Here is a 7,591-nt window from a genome sequence, read left to right as displayed (position 1 = left end):
ACACAAAATGGACGTCCTGGAATGGACGTTTACAAGCATCTATACGACAAACCATCTGTCTCTAGCAGAATCTGGCAGAAGAATCAAGCCACTCGTCAGTCAGCAGAAGAATCAAACCACCTGTCTCTAGTCGAAGAATCAACCACCTGTTTCCAGCAGAAAAATCCACCACCCGTCCCTTGGTGCCGTTTTCCTACCTCGGTTTTCCAGTTTTCCTGCTGTAGTTTTCCTACGTCTTGAGAACACTTCTCATGTCGGTAGAAACTCTCCTGGAGAAATTTTGAGGTCGAAGAAACCTTATCTCATTGGGATCAAAACCGTGATTTTACGCACACACGGACATTTTTGGGATGCTACGCAATCTACCGAGTTGTGCTTACTACACAAATACTTGTGTCCGAAAGCGTACAGCCATGTTTGAACTGGTAGCCGTTTAGCGCATCGTTCGTCGCCGACGCGCCGATCACGGTTCGCGCGGGCAGCCAGCTGTGGAATGCAGCCATCTGGTGACGTCACAATAGTCAGCTGTGGGAACAGGCGGCCCGCAGCGACGGTGCAGTGAGTGTTGTCTCCATTGTGCTGCGGGCAGGGGCGGATCCAGCACCAGGTCTTGGTGGGGTAAGGGCAGTAACTCTTACTGCATCAAATCAAAGGCGAGTGTCCACGCTGGTGCACGGGGTGGGGAGACTCGTAGCGGCCAGCTCCCAAACTTCGGGAGAGTTCTAAACGCCTGTGTTCTCAGCTCCCGCGGGCGCCGCTGCTGACCTTTGGACGTGGAAAGCCCAGAAACGGACGACCCAGCTTCCCTGCGCCGGCAGCCGAACGGCGCCGCAGGAAATCGTCACCACTCAAGACACGAAGCACGGCGAGCTTAGGGGGACATACACCACAGCAAGCATCGACCCAATGGCCGCGATGAGCCTCAAGTCACGCTGAGTTCTTACGACATCGCGCCACATGTTCCCATAGACGTGCCTGCAACGACGGCAACCACTTTGGAAACATAACAAGCTGACCTGGCTCGACAATCGAATGATGTTGGCAGGCAGCTTTTCCACGACGTTCATAAAGAACGCGGCATATTGCATATTTGCTCGTCAGAAAACCTTCCATTATAACTTGGCTCAGGATCCTTACAATGGCCTGCGTCACAGGCCGCCCTGTTGCCTAGATACGGACCTAATGGATCGATCCGGTGCCCCATCCCCGCTCACGAAAAAACGACACAAAAACAGATTACTTTCTGATAGCTGATTTACACTTGTTCTACTTTCAGTAGACCCATTGATCAATATTTCTCATCACTTCCAGTAATAGCATGGTCCCGTTCGTGCATACCCTGATCTCTTTTACCATTGCGAGCAGATGCCTACAGGAAAGAGGCGCAGAAACGCCCCTTAGTGTCGTGCTGTACTGTTGCAAAGCTACGAGCCCGGCGGAATCGATGCATAACCTGTTTGCTCTCGACACATCTATTTGCAAGACGGGTTGCCCAATTGCGCTATTACTTCCTGATCTTTCCAACCACCGCATGCAAAAGAGCGTCCCAAAGTAATACCAGCAATGCACAGTGACCATACCTCAGCGAGATTCATCGTTATAGGCGATGTTTATGGCCACCAGCACAGTCTGGCTGACAAGTGAAATAAACAATGTACGGCCTCCTAGAGCAGATACATGACGTGATCCCGAGAAGAGTTGCTTGGGCTTGGAGCTTGGATTGTGGTCTTTATTGGCTCGTTTGAGGTCTCAGACACATCCGGCGTATTTTCCCACCAGCCGGCATGTTGCGACGGTAATGCTAATGGCTTGTATGCAGAGATATAGCATCCATTGTGATTTCAGAAATATTGCGAAACTAATTCTTCTCCTACGGCGTGTCATCATATAGGCAAATAAAACACGCAAGATCGCAAACATTGAAGGCACCAGACAGCTTATGCTCATTGGTCTTCAAATATCCGTTTGAACTGACATCAGACCTGCTTTGTAGTTGATTCCGGCGAGCCACACAGCCATTCGCGCCGGGCACTAATCCGACTGCTCCCAGCGCGCACGACTCAAACGGGCACCACTCTCACCGGGTACCACTAGTGTACCACACCACCACTCCCATCACGCGCCGCGCACTAGTGCAGGCATCAGGATTATCACAAACCCTTGCCCGATGTGGTTGTCGGTATTTCCACCCCAGCGCGTCTCCCTCATATGCATATTTATTGGAACACGTTGGGCTTCTTCTGACGCCGTAACGGCTGAGCCGTTGCGTAATGCTGTCCCTCGGCGTTCTTTGTGAGGCTCTGGACGAGTCCATCACTGCGAATTAAAGTCATCCTTCGGACATATTTTTCACCAGAGCGAATACTTGTCCACTTATTTGTTTGCCGCTCAAAGATTGTTTATCGGAGTTAATCGCCGAGGTCAGGGAAAGCCAGGGAGATCGACAAGCTTCCCACACTGGAGCGGGGGCCGCAGCGTGTCCAACAAGCAGCAGCGTGATCTCAGCGGCCGGGCCGCGGGCAGCGCACAGGGGTGGTCGGACCGGCGGCGCACCACCCAGTCCGCTGCGGTACGACTCTGTAGGATCGCCGCCAGTACCCTTCACAGAACCTCGCCCGAGTCATGAGGACACTTCTCGGGACTCATGCCCGACGACGCATGACGCAATCGCTCTCCTCAGCCGAGAGAGCTCGAGCAAGCAGCGCCGAAGCAGGTCAGGCGGCGGCGAGCATGAACCCCTTCTCACAGGTGGGCTTCGCGCGGCGGCGCGGCGGCGCGACGGCCTCGTCGGCGCTGCCGCAGACGCCGCTGCGACACAGGTGCTTGACCTCGATACTCTGTGACGCACCTGTGAGGGTCAAGTGTCCACACGGGCAAACACTCCACGTACACCACAGCAAATAGCGCTTCGGGTCTGAACGTGGAGGAGTTGTGCTGAAGCGATGCTGCGTTTTGCTGCTTGGTTGCGCGTTACGCAGGTATTGCGGAGGCCGTCGACTGTGCATCGCAGCTTGGATATCACACAGTCCATCGCCTTGTGTGTGGTGAATACTGGTTTGGCAGATCGATCAGTAATTGTCACCGCGAAATGGACGCACACTTGCCGACGCCCCCGTGCCAATTGTCATGCACCATCGAATCGCCTGAATAGGAGTGTAGTTGGATGTTTGTGTAGAGCAGTAGCCGTTATATTTCATCATGTCGTCTTTTGTTCGCTAACGACGTGATGCTGTCGAGCAATAGCCTCATGCATTTGCATGACGTCATGCGCATGCCGCATTAGAGCGAACCTGGCAGTCAATGCAGCCACACATAACTGTACGGTCACGAGCCCGCGAACGCCACGGCGCCCGGCTGCCGACCGGCCCGAGCGACGCTTCCGTGAGCAGCAGGACGCCAATGAATGCCAGGCCCGCCGGCACATCATCCGCACGCTATGAAAAATGTGACTGCCGGCAAACATGGCATCGCCCGCAGCGGAGCGCCGAACAGGTGCGACGCCGCTGACAATAGCGGCGTCGGAACGAGAGCACGTCTTGCAAACGCCGGGATGACTGGGCGGTTCTGCGGCATGCTCCTGCTGCTGCGCCGGGCGGGGGGAGCTGCTGCGGCCGCCGCGCCGGATGGTTCCCTTTCTCAGCTGCGTTTCTCAACCGATCACAATGTGGCCTGAGTCGGGCTGTGACGCGCACTGCGCGTGACGTCCTGCGGCGAGCGCCGTCATCAATAACGCTTCGAAATCCGTTTCGTTCTTTTGAAGACACGACATGCGGTGCTGGCGTTGCGTAACTCACGAATTATATCCATTTCCTGGGCGTCACGTTCTCAAGGACTGCCATCGGCGCTTCACAGGCCCGTAATTGCGGTCAAAATCGATATTCCAGAGTGGCTTGGGCCCCTGGATAATGGGAATGCTTAGAAGCGACGGTTCCTTAACACACAAACAGCATTGCGGCGCGCGTGGTAAAATATTGCTGATTGCAAAAATACAATTTCCGCTCCTCTCCACCTCGCAGTGACACGGGGCGTGTGATCGTTTCAGATGGAGCCGATACAGAATCCTAGCCTTACAAACGCTAGACGACGAAACGGCGGCCGCGTCGTGCTCCGTTTTCAGCACGGATTTGCCGGCCTTCAGCGCGCATGGGCTCGGTCTGGCCCGGCCTCTACCACCACCGGATCGTCTCTTGTTTACTCCACGTTGGCAGGCTAAAGTATTGTAGCTGCCATTATCACAGCAAGAACTACGCGAATGATAACTGATGGCATTTACATACAAATGAACATCTGCATAATTCAACGTGGGACAAGACCGCATAATTCACGGAGTTTGATAGACCTGTGAGGTTTTGGTGACTCTTTTCGTCAGGCCAACGACGCGGCTGAACATGCTTGTCTCCAATTTACGACAAGTTTTCAACGTTGCATATTAAACTTGCGTCCGTCAAGCACTGCCTTTTGGGCACGAGTTTGCGTGCGCGCGCACATGTCCACGCATGCGCGGTCACCAGTGGCACGTCGCAATGTGCACTGCATGAACGATCCGGACCCGACAGCACCGAGCTTCCGCATCGAACAGGGCAACGTGTGTTTATTACAGAGCATCACGCACGTCCAATCGATCGCGTTGCTAGGCAACGGGCCGTTTAATAGACTGATCCGAGTTCCTGGTAATATGAGGCTCGCCACTCTAGCGCGCTGCTGTACCTGCGCTGATGAACAATCGCCACCAGAGTGAACGTGAATTGGAGGGGACAGCGTGAGCAATGAGCACAGCTGCCGCGCTGCCACGACGGGTCTGGGGTGGGGGAGAGGCGACCAGCCCCCGGGGAGGGGTCCAAGTAAAAATAGGGAGGACACGAAATGTGCACCAGCTTTACTGGAGCAGCTTGGATGGAGAGTGAAGTCGAGCGTGACAAGACGAGGCGCAACGAATGTCAATGATGTAAATGTGGTCGTGCAAATCGGATTTAAAAGGAAACATAAACATCATCTGCCAGCTAGCTGCTGGAGCCTCGGTTGCTACACCTGATGGCGAAGGCAGACGGCAGCGGTTACATCAGCACAAAGGTCACTGCAGCAGCTTCTCTGCCATCCTCCCCCAATGAGTTCCTCAAAACAGGCCTCTCCAGTCGAGTCCCTCATTCAAGCAGCCATTTCTCCGGATGATACCTTTGGTTCGCTCAATCTCTCACACAGCGGCAACGGCCCGCTCCAAGCTCCTCGGCACAGGCATCGATCCACCACGTCATCAGCCATAAATGATGGAAACGGAAACGGCAGGCGGTACAAAGGAAGCACCAATTGTACGGCCCTGCTTTCAGCATACTGCAAGAACTTAGTTCCGATAACACGTACCATCGCAGGGAATTAGCGGCGTTTCGCGCGCGCATCGCACCTTGTTGTCAACACATGAAATGCTCGGTGTCGAGGCAAGGCGTAGAGAATGGCGCGCCATGTTTGTTGTCAGTTCCAGTCATAATGTCACGCGATGCAAATACGCTAGCTTAAAAGAAGTCAACATAACAAAGAACGAAGCAGGTACCAGCACGAGTAAACATCATTTTTTAACATAATCATCAACGGTTGGCTTTCCCTCAGTAGAGTTCGCACTAACTTTGGCCCGCAGGGATAACTCTTCATGAAAGCTGCAGACCGCTCGCACAAATACGCCGGTCCCACACAGACCAAAATTGATAAGTTGAAGCCCTTTCACTAACCTGAAATTGCACAGAAGATTAGTGGTTTCATATGCAAATGATGATGGAATGATACAAAAAACGTTTAAAGACTACATATGTTCGATCTCGTGTGCGTCGAGACATCGCATCGTATCGCACACATCTTGCCTATAATATTCGGAACCTTCAATCTATGAAAACGTGTTCGAGGCTCGCTTGGTAGCTGGGCGGTTAAGGCTTAGACGCAACACAATGTATGGGATAACAGCTGGTCTTGTACCGAAATTCGGGGCACCAAAACTTTCAGCAACGAATTTTTGCGCCAAACTGAAAAAGATTGCCACCCATTACAATATATTTGCCGCTTGGGCTGTCCACCGGGGTTCGCAAGACACTGCTTTCTGCACGTCACGACCATGCCACTAGTTTCAATAAGTCCAAAAACGGTCATAACCAGCTTTTACGTGGCTTGAACCTCTGGACTTTCGAGATAAAAAATGCGAAGATGAAGGACAAAGAAGGACGCAGCATGAAGCCCTATGACCCATCTCAATAGGCGGGTACATGGACCATGATGGGCGTGACGTGACTTTGCTACGGGCTTGGCGGGTGGAACTAGGCGAGAAGAACTGAGAAACGAAAAGCATATTCACATATATCAAGTATTATAATTCTTTGACTTATATTTGTATGTCCACTGTCCCGGACTTTGCCCTCCCAAGGCACATCGGCAGAGTGCTAGAAATCCTCCATGGTTGTACAGCCCGACTGCTGTTTCAGAAAAATACATGTTGCACGTCACATGCATCCTTTCAGCAGCAGCAACCGAACTCCTTTCAAGATGAACTTATAAAGAAGATAAGCATGTGACACGTTGGCCCGCATTTGAAAAAAATTTGAGACTGCGATATCTAAAGCGTCGTGCAAAGAATCCAAATTGCCCAGAAACGGATTATTTTCGATTGTAGTGGGAGTGCACATTAATTAAAGCAGCTGGCAACCCTTTGACGACTAAGCAGCTTTCGCTAATTACCGTAAGCCGGGTTAAAACAATGGTTATTTAAGGTTATGACCACCAGGTGGCTTCAACCCACCGTCCCTGCTGTCAAGTGTCGAAAATAGATATGCCAACCGTCTCCCACTTGCGAAGAAATTAAAGATTAGCAGTGAACTTAAAACAAAATTATGACCAAGACTACAACTGAATGCTTAAAATCGTACTGCATCCAACCACATTCCAATTAACGCCACCGTACAGTAACCGTTTTCCAGAGCATGGGCAACGGAGAACGTTCTGGCAGTTGGAAACGTTCTGGAGATTGGGGAGTGATCTGATTCATAGCAGTGCTTTAATAGGGACGCGCGAGAAGTGTACATTTTACAACAAAAACTGAAGGCCTAATCTAAAAACACGAGCGGAACATTACCGCCTCAGCCCCCCCCCCCCCCCCCGCATGTCCCCAGACACTGGTCCCACTCCATAACCGGCGCCAGGAAACAGACATGTCTCGCATCGGCTGGCCTGTCAACACTGTCCCCTCGATCCGCAGCAGCCGCGACCGCCGCCGTCCCGCGCTCCGTCGCCCCCACCCGCCCCTACCGGCCGAGCCGAGCCGGGCCGAGCCGAGCCGAGCCGAGCCGAGCCGAGCCGAGCCGAGCCGAGCCGAGCCGGGCCGAGCCGAGGCCGAGCCGAGCCGAGCCGAGCCGAGGCCGAGCCGAGCCGGGGCCGAGCCGAGCCGGGCCGGACCGAGCCGAGCCGAGCCGAGCCGAGCCGAGCCGAGCCGAGCCGAGCCGAGCCGAGCCGGGCCGGGCCGAGCCGAGCCGGGCCGGACCGAGCCGGGCCGGGCCGGGCCGAGCCGAGCCGAGTCGGGCCGAGCCGAGCCGGGCCGGACCGAGCCGAGCCGAGCCGA

The sequence above is a fragment of the Pollicipes pollicipes genome, unplaced genomic scaffold, assembly GCF_011947565.3.
Source record: "Pollicipes pollicipes isolate AB1234 unplaced genomic scaffold, Ppol_2.1 Scaffold_6138;HRSCAF=7277_pilon_pilon_pilon, whole genome shotgun sequence".
NCBI classification, from domain to species: domain Eukaryota; kingdom Metazoa; phylum Arthropoda; class Thecostraca; order Pollicipedomorpha; family Pollicipedidae; genus Pollicipes; species Pollicipes pollicipes.
This window is presented reverse-complemented; position numbering follows the sequence as displayed.